The 16302-nt window shown below is 47.9% G+C and overlaps 1 protein-coding gene across 1 annotated transcript in view; it reads left to right on the top strand.

Annotated features, from left to right (window-relative positions):
* LOC126538469 (nitric oxide synthase-interacting protein) overlaps nt 1-16302 on the top strand; it is a 129405-nt gene that overhangs the window by 52226 nt on the left and 60877 nt on the right. The window lies entirely within an intron of this gene.

Below are 16302 nucleotides of genomic sequence, written 5' to 3'. Positions count from 1 at the left end.
TTTATACAGTGTAACCTCGTTAAACCATAGTTGGCCGGAGCTCGGAAAAAGTACGTACTAAACGGTAGTACTGTTTAACCGAAATTGCATGAGATCGCCCACCTACCTGTTTAAAACTGAACACGGAACTCAAAGAGAGTGTGATGAAAGAGGGAAAAACATGCAGTATTTGTTCACTTCGCGTGACAAAAGTTATTTTCGTTTGATACCGCAGTGGCCTAGCACGACGACAGCGGCCTCACGCTTACTGAAGCTGTGTGCCAGCTTTTCAGCCAGCCCCCTCTTGTCGGCAAACACCCGCATGGCAGATTCCTCATTACCGTTACGTATTCTCCGTGTGTGCGCACGTTAGTGCTGCAGAAGTTGCCGGGTGCTGTTCTCGTCGTGACGATTGCATTCATAAGGCTGACGTAACGCGCAGCTTCTGCCACTGTCGGGCCTGAATCGGCCGTTTTGTCGCTTTCCGTGCACGCGCGCAGTAGTACTGCAGAAGTCTCGGGGTGCCTTTTTCATTGCCGGGTGCTGTTCTCGTTGCGACGATTGCATTCATGGGCGCGATAACATAACTCTATTCCAAACAAAAAGTATTCCAAACTCCGGATGTCAAAATGACACGACTGTTTCTGCGTACGGGGGGCGGGAACCTGCGACGTTTTTCAATCTGCTCAATCAGCAGCCTCCATCATTGCTGGAAGCATGTTTTGCTTGTTTTTTACTTGCAAAGGGACCGTATAGCAACTAACATTTAGATATTAACGCCTAATAAAAGAACAATTGTATGTCGCTGAGAGTAAAATTGTTTTGTAATCTTTTGACGCGAAATATTTGTCTTTACTTTCAAGCGCGCGCTTGAAAGTAAAGACAAATATTTTAATTTTTCGAGTCATAGCCACACATGTGCCAATTCCGCATCCAATCCATTTCGCTATGCACACATAAGATGGCGGCTACGTGAAAACAGCTGATTGGTTCTGTGGGCCGCACTTGGTGTATTTTTGCCCGTAACGCTGCCTGATTATAAAACTTCGCTTATAAAACTTTAATCAGGTCCAAACTTGAATACTCGTCCGTAATTTTGGACCTGCACACTAAGAAAGACATCTATCAAAAAAATTAATTAAATTAGGCGGCTTTACGTGCCGAAACCACTTTCTGACCTTGGTGTTAACAGCGCAAAATGGAGACAAGACACGAGACGAGAAGACGACACCACAAGCGTTGTGGCTTGTCGTCTTGTGTCTCATCTATGTTTTGTGCTGTTAACACCAGGATAGAAAACCGACAAACCCAAGCTGCTATTCTAGCGAAATACACTTTCTGATTATGAGGTGCGCCGTAGTAGGGGACTCCGAAAATTTGGACCACCCGAGGTTCTTTTAACGTGCACCTAAGTCTAACTACACGAATGTTTTCGCATTTCGCCCCCATCAAAATGTGGCCACCGTGGCTCCTGCTTAGCAGCCCAACACCATAGCCACTAAGCAACCACGGCACGTCTAAAACAAACACATTCAAGCACAGTTTCTTCCCTCAAACAATAGCTGATTGGAACGCGCTTCCTGAATTGGCTTTTTGTTCTCCTGACGTGGAACAGGCCCTTCAAACTTTGTTTCTTCAGTAGAAAGGAAACGACTTTCTTATGAGAAATTTCAATATTCATTGCTTTTTGTTTCTGCTCTGTAATCTTTTAATTTTTTATTCTGTTGTATGTCACATGCAATGTATTATTTTTTTTTGCATGTACGTGCTGTTATGATTTGTATTTTCATGCCCCTCCTGCTTGGGCAAATCTGGCCTGCAGTATTGTGAAATAATTAAAATAAATAAATAAAATCATGGTGCTCGCGAAAAAACACTGAAAACGACTCTGACCACGGAAAGAAACTTTATTTTGCAAAAGGAAAAGTAGGTGAGCATGGTTGGGCCCTTAGTCCAGGGCTCCACTGGCGTGAGCCATTTGCTGGTCCAGGAGAGCCACTTGGATCTTCTTTCTCTCTTCTGCAAGCCATGCCTCCCACTGCCTATTTAACATGAGTGGATGTATGTGCTAGTTATATGTGAAGGCCTTTCCAGGCACTCCCATGTGATATGTTGTAGTGTGGGTTTGTTAGAACACCATGGACAGATGTCCAGAAATCTAGTAGGTTTTATTTTACTGAGTTGATGCAGGTTGGGGAATCTGTTTGTTTGAATGCATCGCCAGTCCCTACTCTGCTGTCTGTTAAGGGCCTTGTGTGGATGACCGTAGATGCTGCATTCCTTCCGTTGTTGTAAAAGAATACCACTGAGTGCTTGGAAGAAGTCCCGGGCTCGGGTCGGCTGCAGCTCAGTTGTTGAATCCTCGAGCTATACTGTCTGCCGCAACGTTACCCTCCAAGCCCTCGTGATCTGGACACCAAATAATGTTGTGGTGTTCTGTCAAAGTTCGTCCCAGAATTCTGCGTACCATTTTGGGTACTGTCCCATTGAGAAACAGGCGACATACCGTCTGCGAGTTGGACAGTATAACTGCCGACTCGTTTCTGTGTCCCACATCTGCTATGGCCATGGCTATTGCAGCTGCTTCGGCCGCACACATGGATCGAGTTATGACTTTGGCCGTTAAGATACATTGTTTTTCAGTGACTGCTAGCGTGCGAGTCTCTCTACTGGCCCTGCTAGCGTCTGTGTAGTATGCGGCCGAACCTTTTCCAAAACGATACCGCAGGGTTACCTCTCGTGCTCGTCTTCTACCTGCATGGAAGAAGTCATGATGGGCTCGTGAAGAAGTGCTCATCTTCTACCGGCATGGAAGAAGGGTGCATATTCTTTGGTATCGGTGCCACTGGGATATGAGATCTTGGTGTCCCTGTCCAGTAACATTGTATCCTCGTCGCAGTATAGCGGTCGTGGCGTGAAACCCAGCTTTTCTAGAACTGCACATCCCTGGTTAGTTGAGCAGAGCCGCTCTCTTTGAGCTGTGAGGACCGTGCTCGCGTATTCCTCAAAGGTGTTGTAGATGCCTAGTTTCTCAACTTTATCATTGTTAACAATTTCGGGGATGCTAAGCGCTGCCTTGAAGGCTTTCCTTATGATTGTATTAGCTTGTTTCATCTCCTGGTTTGTTAATGCTTAGTAAGGGAGTGCATACGTCGCACTGCTAATTATAAAGGTGTGGACCAGCCTGTTCGTTTCTACATCAGTCAGCCCATCTTTACTGCTGGCTATCCTTCGTATCATACGGGCCACATTCCCTGTTGTTGCTCTCAACTTTTGGATGGTGTGTGTGGTGCCTCCGTTCTGTTGTACCCACATTCCCAGAATGCGCAGTATTTTCACCTCCCTGACGGTACGTTCATCCAGATGTAGCGTTATTGATACAATACTGTATTTACTCACATAATGATCGCACTTTTTTGTCAAAAGAATTTACGCAAATTCAGGGATGCGATCATTACACGGGTTAAATTTCCCGCGAAAAGGAACATTCTTTTTTCATCCCACGTTTGCTGCGGGATGACAATGGGTCAACAAGCAGGCGGCTGCCGCTGTCAGTGTGGGACACCAAAACAAAAATGGTGGCTAGCGGAGCAAGCCGAAAGCGCCGAATGCGATTATTTTTCTTCTTGTGAGTACATTACGCATGTTGAAACAGTTTCTTCCAAATCAGTAATGAATAATATCGTTAATATCGGCAAGTTTGCGGCAATAACGTAGCCATGTCCACTTTGAGAGGACAGAAACAGAGGTGGATGCGCTTAGCTGCCAGTGACATAGAAACACATGGTGGGCATGCTGCTGAAACTGCAGCATTTGTCTTCACTGCTATACTAATATGGCATGTTTCCGCTAAGGGTGGGCGAGTATCTTAGCTGCGTTACAAGCGTCACCCGCCGTGGTTGCTCAGTGGCTATGGTGTTAGGCTGCTGAGCACGAGGTCGCGGGATCGTATCGCAGCCACGGCGGCCGCATTTCGATGGGGGTGAAATGCGAAAACACCCGTGTACTTAGATTTAGGTGCACGTTAAAGAACCCCAGGTGGTCGAAATTTCCGGAGCCCTCCACTACGGCGTGCCTCATAACCAGAGAGTGGTTTTGGCACGTAAAACCCCATAATTTTTTTATAAGCGTCGGCGTATGAATAAGGTACACTTCTGACGTATCATTGTAAATGTGGCCACTATCATTGCCGCTCGCAATTTGTTGTGTGCCCACAAGTGCAGATGAGAAGAATTGAAAGGCGCCTTTTATGTTGTTGTTTTTGACCAAGACCATTACGAAGCCTACAAATAATAAAGCCGAGGCAAGTTTGGTTGTAGCTTTTCTTTTCATGGAAGGCGGAAAGTGATGAAAGGAATGAAATGGACTTTAGCAGGGAAGAAGTTTGGGCGTGTTGGTGGGATACATACAAACTAGGATACATAGCGCAAGAATGACACAAGGGCATCGTCGAAGGAAGCTAACTTCACGCATGAGCGATGAGCACAGAGCGGATGACAAAAGATAGAGGAAAGAACAAAGGGACAAACAAAAGGTGGCTGTAATTCCCTACTTTCATAAGGTTTCCCACAACCTAAAGAAGGTTGGGCAACGGTCTGGTGTAAACATTGTTTTTACAGCACCTAACAAATTCTTGAGGTTGAGTGTGTTGAGCTGTCCCATGAGTGAACGAAAGCCAGGTTGCGCTAACGCGCACAAGGATCCTTTTGTTACATGCACTCGCAACATGGCGTATAAGATTCCACTTTCGTGTGGGAAGTACTACGTGGGCCAGACGGGCAGATGTTCAAACGTGTGCTTGGCGGAGCATAGTAATAAAGTGAAGAGCATCGCAATAGATGGGCATCTGGCTGCCCATTGTAGAAAATGTCACTCGAAGGCACCATGCTGCCCTCTCTTAAAACAAACTGTTGTTGTCTATCGCCACAGGAATAAGATAACGAGGGAAATTGTTGAAGCAGCTGAGATAGCTAGAGCAGGTGATGATTGTGTTAGCACGCTGTCTATTCTTTTATCAAAGAAAGAGCTTGAATTTTCGGGTATAGTAGTCACATGACTGCTTTTCCTCCTTCCCTTCAATGTGTCTGTTGCAGTGGCATCCCAGTGGGTATATATATGCTGACCAGCTGCAATAAATCAATTGTTGAAAGTTAGCGCTCGTCCCGTGTTCCTGCTTCGTCCTTGTGTCATTCTTGCGCTATGTATCCCAGTTTAAATGAAATGGGGTATCAGCTTAAGATTGTTGGGTGCTTGCAGACTGCTTGGTATATCTTCAAGAGTCGTTCGCGTAGCATTTGACAAATGGTAAGCGCAATCATCATCAGCTAGACTTGGCACACGACATATCGCTGCGACAAGTTCAGGGTGCGATCATTACACAGAAAAGGAAAAAAAATTAATTTTGACGACAACATTCAGGGGTGTGATCAATACGCGAGTGCGATCATTATGCGAGTAAATACGGTATCGTTTTTTCTCTCGTATTTAGCTCTGATTCTAATCATCTCGGTCTTCTCTCATGAACATTTCATCCCTGCTCCGTCCGTGAAAGCCAGTACCTTGTCCACTGCTCTTTGGAGTGTGTCCTGTTTTTCCGCATATGACCCTCTTCGTGTCCAAAGAGTTATGTTGTCCGCGTACATAGCAACGCCTAAATCTGGGTCCTGCTGTAGTTCAATGGCGAGCTTACGCATGCCCACATTGAAGAGAATAGGAGAAAGTATAGCTCCTTACGGGGTGCCTCTGTTCGGGAGGTCGGAAGTGTCGGACCTAGTCGATCCCAAACCTATTGTCACGGTTCGGTGCGTCAGGAAGGACCTAACGTATGCGTATATGCAGCGGCCACTTTTTATGGACTTCAGGCCTTCCGTGATCGAGTCATGAGAGATTGTATCAAAAGCTTTCTTGATATTGAGCGCCAATACAAAATTGTCGCTCGAGCCTCTGATCGGTGCAGGACATCGTACTTCAGAAGGAGGAACTTGTCCTGAGCTGATACGTGTGGCCTGAAGCCGAACATGTTGCTGGGTAGGTTTTCCGTCTCTATATAGTTGGATAGTCTGGTTAAAATCACTTTTTCAAACAACTTGCCTGTGCATGATGTCAGCGAAATTGGTGTTAGGTTCTAGATATCCCTGGATTTACCCTGCTTGGGTATTAGGGTGATAGTGGACTCTTTCCATTTTGTTGGTTGTCCACCTTCAGTTCAGACGTTCTCATTAAAGAAGTCCATGATTTGTGTTAGGGCTGCATCACTCAGGTTTCTGATCATGGCATTGGTAATCTGATTATTTCCTGGAGCCGTGTATTTCCAAAATGATTGGGCTGCCACGTATGCTTCTTCCAAAATTATAAGTGCATCTAAATCGGGTTGCTGTATTCCCTTGTATTCCGTGTGTAGCAGCTCTGTAGTAAGATTGTCCCCGACATATATCTCCTTGATCATGTTTATTAACTTGATGTTGTCCCCTTTAAACTCGTTCTTTAAGGTTTTGAGTGTCCTGTTCGTCACTGTTCTCTTGCGAAGGTTCTACTGCTGGCTTGGGTCACTGATGGTGCCTAGTTTGGCAAAGACAAGCTGCATCTGCTGCCCGAGTTACGCTAGTGATACTGTTTGTAGTCGCTGCGTTGGCATGGGCTGCACAACGGGTGCTTTTGCTGGGCCTGGCGTGTTGCTCGATTGTTTCAAAAGTAGTGCCTCAAGGCACGCCTAGACTTAACCTCCTCTAATTCTGTTCCGAGTTGTCTGTTCTCGTGTACTACCCTTCTGTATTCAGGGTGTTGCTTGATCAGGGGTAACAGGTGTATGTTTGGCCTTGGGAGATACAACTTGCGCCCAGCTTACCTGATTCGCGTGTGGCTTGCTCTGTGCCCGGGATGATCCGGGTGACTTGCTTCTCAGATGGGCTTTCGCCTTCGTGTTCTCCTGTATGGTTGGTCTTGGCCTCGACGTGGACCTTCGATGCTGCTGCCCTGATTGTCCGTGCTCTGTGCGGTTGCTCGATCGCGTGCGGGTTCTTAAGCGGATTCTGTGGGTCGCATCTCCTGTGGGTATGGCCATTCCGATTCTTCATCTTCCGAGGAGAACCAGCTAGGGGCTGGCTTGTGTGGTTTCTTTGGTGGTTTTGCTGCCTGGTATCGTACAGGCTTGAAGCATTTCAGGCAATTGCGGTGTCAAGTTAGGTGGTCCCGAGAAAAAATTGTGTATGTCGGGGTACAGTTGTGAGTTACTTCTGGGTTGTGCATTCTGCAGGTACAGCACATGGGAAAATCTGGTTGCGGGCACACGTCGGTGCAGTGGCCAACTTCCCCACAAGCTCGGCAGAATTGGACCGTGTTACGAAAAGGAATACACTCCTTCTCACCTCCTCTGTAGTAAATGTATCTCGGTAGGACGTCCCCGAAGAAAGTAAGGACAGCACTCCGAGAGTCTCCCAACATCTGGGCCTCTACCAGCTCCACGCCCTGGGTGCGAAAATGGATGCTCGCTTTGAGGGCCTCAGATGGAGTGTGCTTCCCTATACCACGGATGACTCATCACCTCTCCTGGTTCCTTCACCTGGCCTGACGTAGACTTTGACTGGGTGCGGTCTTCTGTTGATGACGTGACTCCTCTCATCGCCATTGCGACAGTCGCATCCGGGGTGGACGCTGTGCTATGTTGGAGCCCGACCGGATGCGGAGAATGAACTGGTCCCACCTGATTTTTCCTTGGCAGGCCTCCACTGTTGCGTCGGAAAGCGCTTGGGGAGTTACATTCCTCAGTGGCAGTCCCTGGTGAGGTCGAAAGACCACTTTCAGATCGTCCTTGTGTAGGGGTGGGGGCCTGCATCTCGTGAGCTGACCACGGCGTAATGGCTGGTTGTCTGCGGAGAAGCCCCCACCTCGCCGTAAATTCCGCTCCTTTGCTTGTTTCTTCTGTGCTCTTGAGTGATTGGGATATCTGCCAACCCTCCCCTGTGTGGTCAGTCTCCGTTTGTGTGAGGAAATGCGTGTTGCCGTGTGCAGACGCCATGGTGCAATTATCTGCCGGTTGTTTATCGTTCCAGTTTTGGGCGGCAAAGTCCATAACATCTTCGCTCAAAGCCAGTGCGGGTTGTTGAGCCATTGGATGCGATTGCGTAGTCGAGGTCATAGTCGTTATGGTAACTGTGGCGAGGTCGTGGTTGGCCTCTTCGGGAGTGCGTCTCCTGGTGTTGCCGCCGCCGCTCTCCTATTCGAGGTGGCAGAGGCTTCACTCGGGCTAAGTGACAAATGGCCGTGAAATCATGAAAAACGGTACGAGTTCGGCGAAAGTTGGGTCCACTGATGCCTTAGCACTTCCACTTCAAGCAGGTGACCATTTCCGGACAGTTTCAGGCGATGAACCATCCGAAAATAGAGATCATCCGGATATCGATGTGCACGCGTGTGCGCTGATCGGCATCCATAGTAGCAAGGAACTCTCGTCAAAATGGAGCATGTTGTAACACAAGCAGACGATGCTTGCTGTGTGCCGAAAGTGCTTCAGTGTAGTAGGAAATTGTTCTTGTGCATTCCCTTTCTGTTACTTTCCTTTTATAAAACAAGTTAACTAACATTCCAACTATTACAGACAACATTTGTTCACCATAAAGTTGGAAAAATTATTGGTGACGTGCCCTGGGCAGCCAGTTGGATAGCTCACCCTACAAACGTCATTGGGGCAAATGACATCAAATGGGTAGGGACGGCTTAAAATTCAGCCAAGCGATGTGCTGCGATCGGCAGCGATGTACCTTTTTAAAACAGTATAATTAATTATGCACTTTACACGGAGCACTTAGATGCATCAATTAATGATCAGAAGGACCTACTCTAACGACTCGGTACGTTTGTACAAAATCTTCAAAATCGTTTCAGGGTCCCTACATGTAGTGTTTCCACTTTTCATCGTGCAAACATGGTGGTGTGTCGTCTCCATCGAGTGGCTTGGAAGAACAGCAAGCCTCAGAGATTGGAACAATGGCCTCCAAGCACCCGGTGCGTTTGCACGTGAAGCCGCATCAACATCATCATTTCGGCGCCGTGCCAGAGAGTGGTGTCATGTAAGCGAGGACTGGTGTCATGCCGAAGCTCGGATAAAAAAGATGCCGGAGGCTCAACATAGAAGAAAAATTCGACATTGTTCATGCTTTCGAACATGACATGAAGTCTGCACAGGCACGCAATATGAGTCTACTGTTGACTACGGTGTGCGGCATTTCGAATGGAAAGGAGTTGCTCGGCAGCGCTGCTGCGACCGCGAAGAGATGTCGGCTACGAGGTTCGACTTTTCGCTATCATTGCTTCTGTTGTTGCTGAAGTGTCGCCTAGCGACAGTGATAAAGATGACATAGAAAGTGACAGCACGGGCGATTCAGGCCAAACAGTGGCAGAAGCTGTGCGGTACATCAGTCTCATGAATGCAATCGTTGCGATGAGAACAGCACCGAGCAATGAAAAGGTGCCCCACGAGTTCTGCAACGCTACCATGCCTGTGCACGGAGAATATTCAATGCCAACGAGTAATCTGCCATGCGAGTTTTTTGCCAAGAAGAGAGGGCTGGCTGGAAAGCTGGCTTGCAGCTTCAGTAAGTTTGAGGCCACTGTCGTCGCTCCTAGGGGGCCGCGGCATCAAACGAAAATAACTTCTGTCGCGCGAAGTGAATAAATACTGCATTTTTTTTCCCTTTCATCACACTCTCTCTGAGTTCCGTTTTTGACAGGTAAGTGGACGATCTCATGCTATTTCGGTTAAGCAGTACTACTGTTAGTACATACTTTTTCAGTGCTCCAGCCAACTACAGTGTAATGAGGTTCCACTGTATAGGCGACAGCACTTAGTTATTTTCATTTGATTGCTTAGTATATTTTTTCTCTCCCTTTCTTTTTTTCTTTTATTTATATATTTATTCCATTTTTGTTATTTTTTTCACGAGCACCATTTTCTGTCGCCCCTTTTGTTATCTCTTTCAGAGACACAGTAGCCCACGATCTCCAGTGAAGCAGATGATAAAGGGGGGCTGGGCACACCGCCGTTCAGACGTCGGCAGACACACGACTGTGTCGCTGGCCATGTGCATGGCACTCCTTCATTTTCGTTTTCAATTCTACATCCTCTCCGCTAACACACCTTCGGTCATTGCCCAACCCACCTGCCTTACTCCCTCTACCCTTTGGAAGAACCCTACCTATATACCAGGCGTCCAAGGTATTTGAGAACACAATCTTGGCTTCAGGCAGAAAAGAATATCTTTAACAGGGAAGAAGTTTGGGCATGTTGGTAGTTCAATCGTAAACTGGAATACATTGTGCAACAATGACACAAGGACGAACCAGGACGAAGGTTTTCCTTTTCTTCCTTCCCTTCAGGGTGTCTGTTGCAGTGGCTTCCCAGTGAGTACGTATATGCTTACCAGCTGCAATAAATAAATTGTTGAAAGTTAGCGCTCATCCCGTGTTCCTGCTTCGTCCTTGTGTTGTTCTTGCGCTATGTATTCCAGTTTACGAGAGAAGAATATCTCCAACAAAAATAGGCATATTTGTGCCAAACATTGGAAAATATTTTCTTAAGGTTTATTTCTACAATTATTCAATGAATCCGCCATCCGTAGCAATAACCAATTCAATTTGGGTTAGGAAACGGTGGTATGCAGAGAGCAGGTGGTCCTTAGAGATGTTGACCATTGAGTCAGCAACGGTAGCCTTCAGTGAGTCCTTTGTATAATGTGGCTGTTGGCCTCTCTCTTAACGCCACCGCAGACGTTGTAGTCGAGCAGATTTAAATCTGGAGAACTTGGAGCCCACAAGTTGGTATTGACGTGGTCATAGAAGTTGACAGCCATCCACTCCTGGGTGATGCAGGCGGTGTAGGTAGGAGCTGTATCTTGCTGAAAGACATGAGGTCTTCCCTTCGAAACAGTCTCTATCCAGGGCTTTACAATGGTGGCAAGCACCTCCATGTACATGGCAGCATTAATGCGGAGTACTTTTGCAAAAAAGCGGACGTTGGACATCAACATTCGTGAAGACGTCGTGGCTGCTGACCGACTCAAACCTGCCTGTGTCGTCGCTCTTGTACCCACGATCCATCCACTCAACCTGGCCTCGATTCCTTCATCACTCTGGGCGTTCACATCTAAGCACGTTCACTGGGTGACTCCTCTGGCTTCTGTTCTACGGGGGGGAGCCCTGTAGCGCCCTTTGCCTCGGGCCCGGGCTGCAGGCCACAACTTGCTCCACGTGCAGCGCCTGTCAAGGAGGAGGAAGTTAGCTCCCGGTTGTGCAGCGTGTGCAGTGCGAAATAAAAAAATAAATAAAAAAGAACAGTTGAAAAATCGAATGCTGCCAGAGCTGGGTCTTCCGCGCATTAGCTCCGACAACTTCAATCCTGAGGGGCTGCAGGGGCGTACTTTGCTACATAGACGATATCATTGTCTACAGTAAATCTGCGGCTGAGCACTCTGCAAACCTTCATGATGTTCTTCAGCGCATCTCAGCAGCTGGCCTGCGCCTTAACGAAAAGTGCTTGTTCAGTGTGCAAGAACCGACCTTCTTGGGACATGTCGTCAGCCACAACGGCTTGTCACCCTTGAAATCGAAGCTTGAAGCTATTGTTCATGCTCCAGTGCCCACGAACATCACAGAGCTACGTTCGTTCCTTGGACTTGTCAGCTATTATGCCAAGTTCGTTCCCCACTTTGCTGACATCGTAGAGCCTCTTCGCCAGCTACTTCATGAAGGAGCTTCTTTTTTCTGGGATGACAAGGCTGACAAGACAAGGCAACTACTCGCAACATGCAAGGCCGGGCAGATGTTAGATGCTTTCAACCACGGTCTGGGAGCAGTGCTACAACAAAGGTATGGAGATGGAACTCCACACTGTTGCCTTCGTGTCTCGAACACACTGTTGCAAGCGGAGCGCAAGTACTCAGTAGGAGAAAAGGAAGCACTCGCCTCTGTATGGACGTGTGAACACTGGCACATTTTTCTTTGGGGAAGGAAGCTCAAGCTACGAACTGAGCGTCAAGCTCTGGTCACTCTCCTCTCATCCGGGGCCGCCCGTCTACCCGAATTGCAAGATGGTCGGCATGTCTTGTGTACTACAATTTTTATGTGCTCTATCACTGTGGAAGTGACAACAAAGTAGCGGATGCGCTATCACGATTTCCTCTGTCAAACGTACAAGAACAAGAGAAAGAAGTTGTGTTGCTTGTTTTCACCTGCTTCACAAAGGCACAACTTCAGAAAGCTGTTCAATCCAACTTGCTGCTACAGCAGGTGATGACTTACGTCACAACCAGGTGGCCGGCGAAATGTCTTCAGCCTGAGTTGCCTCCCACTTTCCATGTGCAGGATGAGCTGGTCGTTAGGGACAGCCTTCTATTGCAGGATGAGTGCCTGGTCTGTCACAGTTGCATATTTTGACATCAACATTCGTGGAGTCGGTGCATGAAGGTCGCCAAGGAATCGTGCACACAAAGCAGCTTCACACCGAGTATTGGTGGCCAGGACTCGACAAACACGTAGAGCAGGCAATCTCATATTGCAGTGTCTGTCAAGTGGTAGATAAGTCAGCGAAGTCCACGGTAGCACCACTCGAACCCATTCCGCTACTTGAGCATGCTTGATAGAAACTAGCACTGGACATTGTCAGTCCTTTTACAAGGGCTAGGAGAGCTGCAAGATTGCAATAATGTTAGTTGACCTTTATTCGAAGTGGTCAGAGATATGCTTTGTTTCAAGTGTGACATCTAATGCTGTAATCAGATTCTTGACAGCAGTCTTCAGTAGAGAGGGGTGCTCAGATGAGGTACTAACAGATCATGGACCACAACTAAAGTCCACCCTGTTTGAGGATTTTCTCTGAAAGCGTGGTATTAAGCACTCCTGCTCATCAATTTATCATCCTCAAAGTAACGGACAGGTGGAATGTTTCAACAGGGTCTTGAAAGACTGCGTGCAGCTTGCAGTTTTGGAACATCGACCTATTGAGACGGCCTTATTGGAGTACCTGGCTGTTTATCACAGCACACCACATGCAACAATGGGCATTCCACCAGCTGTACTCTTTTATGGACGCGCTCCACGCACCATGTTGGACATAGTGGGCTTACCCCCCAAGCCCAGCCTTTTTTTTACAAGTCGGCACAAGAAATTGCGCACTTACGGAAGAGGGTGGGAGATAAATGAGCAGCAAGGGGTATACAGATCGAAAGAGAGGGGGGAAGGTGCCACCGTTCTGTACAGGCGACTTCGTGAGGGTGAAAAATTCTCATGTTTCCAGCAAAGGCGATTTGGCCTACAGCAAACCCCTGAAGATGGGGGGTAAAAAGGAAAGTACAGTGGAACCCCGATTATACGACTTTCTTGGGACTGAAAAAGCGTCGTAATACGTGGGCATCATAAAATCCGAACATAAATTATGCCTATAGATATACTAATTATTTCGCGCGACGGATTTACGAGAAACTTCAATGTAAACTACTAACATACTCTGCAGGGCTTGGAAACCAAAATTACCAAAAAAGTAAATGCGATAAGAAATAATGCTGCAGTACAGGTACAAATCATGCTTTATTAAAACAAAAATTTACGGCACTCCACTGCCCACTGCCGCGATTCCCGCCAGCTGGCGTGAACTTAAAAAAACCTTTGTAAGTTTGTTTTGGACCTTGTTTGATCCGTGAACTAAGAGCTTTCGCTCGAGTTGGGCAATGTCCAAAAGAAGGTCCTCTGCGGCGTCGCATGAACAGATGAAGTTCCGGATGCCGGGTATGTGCCGTAGCACCTCGGCGAGTGTGGTAGGCACAGGCACGGCATCTGTGGCATCGTCATTGTCTGATGTTGCAGCAGTGTCGGCACTAGGCAAAGCCTCCTCGATGGCGTCATCCAGCGACCTTCCCGCAAATCGCAACATTGTCGTCGATCTCCAACACCGTGGTCGTGGTGCGGTTAAACCCTCGAAATCGTCATCGGTGAAGTCTGCATCGGCCTCAAGCGGCATTGAGGTTGTTGCGTCCCCAGCAGAGGAGGCAGTCTCCCGCTTAAAGCCACGGTGTTTGAACGAGTTAGCGATTGTGCTTCGTGACACTGCATTCCACGAACTGGCAATAAAATTAATGGCGTCGATAACAGTGATCTTTCTTTCCGACTTTCTGCGCTCCATAGCCGCCAGCTGACGCTGCACTAACCACTTCCGGTACCCTTGCTTGACGCACTTAATGATGCCAGCATCCAGTGGCTGCAGCCGGCTTGTGCCATTGGGCGGAAAAAAAAAACCTTCATGTTCCTCAGGCTGGACATATCAGGTGGGTGGCATGGTGCGTGGTCCACGAAAAGCAATATTTTCCTCGCCTTGGCACCCGTTTCGTTATCCAGCTGCTGCGAAAAATTGCTGAAGAGTGAAGACATCATCCACACCTTTTTGTTAAAGTTGTAGCTGCACGGCAGCGTCTTCAAGTTCTTAAAGCACCGTGGCTTTGCAAACTTTCCAACAACGAGCACGGGCAGCCTCTCGGAACCGTCCTCGTTAGCACAGAATAGTGCCGTCACACGCTCTTTACTAAGCTTGCCACCACGACAGCTGTCACCCTTAAACGCAAGGGTTTGCTCTGGCTGCATATGGTAAAAAATACCGCTCTCATCGGCGTTGAAAACGTCGCAGGGCTTGTATGCAGCAATCATCTCCGGCAGCGACTCCATCTACTCGTTCACCGTCGAAACGTCCACAGAAGTGCTTTCTCCGTAGGAGCGGCTGTACACAATCCTGTTTCGTTTTTTAAAGTGATCCAGCCACCCGTGCGATGTCTGAAAGTCGTTGATGCTCAGACGCAATGCCACAAGGCCCGCCTTTTCTTTAGAATGGCGCTGTCAACGTTGATCGCTGAGCTCCGTGCTTGATGCAGCCACTTGACGAGAACTTTTTCTAACTTCTCATGCTGCCCTTCCTTTGCCGCTTTCCGCTTGAGCCCGAACTTGTTGGCGTTCTGCAATATCATTGCTTTGTTTGCCAGGATCGTCTTAAGCAAAGATTCGGGTATCTTAAGGTCCTGGGCAATTCTGGCTTTCGTGGCTCCATACCGCTTTTCCGCTTCCTCGATAATATTCAGCTTAAAGCCGAGTGACAGGACTGTCCGCTTTCAGGACATCGTACGTCGCATTGCTCCACACAACTCAAGACCTCCGCTGAACGCTGGTTGCTAGGATTACTACAAGGAACACGTGCGATAAACCTAGGCCTCTCCGCGCTACCTTGTCTGCGATCTGCTGCTGGGAAACTGGAAGGAGAGAAACGCTTCCCCAACGCGACGAGAGGCGACACGGCTGAGAAGAGAGGGAGAAAGTGATTGTGGAGAAGAAAAGGCGCTATTTCAGCACAGCGAGCGTCACGGGCGGCTGCTGGTGGGGTAGAGAGAAATAAACGATGTGACGAGGCAGGGAAGAAAGCTGCGCCGGAGTGAACTGGTCGAGCGGTGTCAAGCGCTCCGCATGCGGAGAGACGAAGCGAGGAAAAAGGCCCGTGGCACTTTTCTTTCGTCTGCCGTTCTGTCCCATGCTTCGCGAGGGTCGTCGTATAACGCGGGTCAGGCAAAAAATTACATCGGATAACCGGGGTTTTTAATGCATTGCTTCTATGGAGATTGCCGTGACTGCGCTATTCCGTTGTAAAACCCGGGTTGTCTCAAAACTGGGGGACGTGTAATCAGGCTTCCACTGTAGTGTTTTTACCCTGAAAGACAACAACACATAGAATGCTGTGAGCCTATTTAAAGTGCCTTCCACGGGTTGTCAAGGAGGCCCAACATTGACAACAACAGCTCCTTTGGCTGGCGATTTGCATGCCAGTATTGCTGTTATTCCCAAGCCTCGAACTATGCCAGCTGAGCACCCTGGCCTTCTCAACACCACGGAACAGACAGATCAAGCAGAGAATGAGAAAAAGAAGAGCAGCATCATGTGGAGTCCCCATCGACATCCAGGAGTGCTACAGCATACTCAGAGCCTAGAACTACAATCCGCCGATCTCCAGCATGGCTGAGTGACTTTGTGACTTCTTGGACTGTTTGAACATCGGGAAGGGGCTGTGCAAAACGACAAAGACAAAAGGCAGGACACACACAGGACAGCGCTGAACTCACAACTAACTTTATTAGAAGGCATACACAAACTTATGTACTACAAGCCATACCCATGTGCTCTCCCATTGATGGCGTCATTATCAGTGTGCAGGCAAAAACTCAATATCCTATAATTTAATGCTACACTATGAGGCTGTTTAAAAATTCAAATTCACTGCCATACAAATTTAATGATGGCATGCTT

This window comes from Dermacentor andersoni, chromosome 4 (genome assembly GCF_023375885.2).
Source record: "Dermacentor andersoni chromosome 4, qqDerAnde1_hic_scaffold, whole genome shotgun sequence".
Taxonomy (NCBI): domain Eukaryota; kingdom Metazoa; phylum Arthropoda; class Arachnida; order Ixodida; family Ixodidae; genus Dermacentor; species Dermacentor andersoni.
This window is presented reverse-complemented; position numbering and strand designations above follow the sequence as displayed.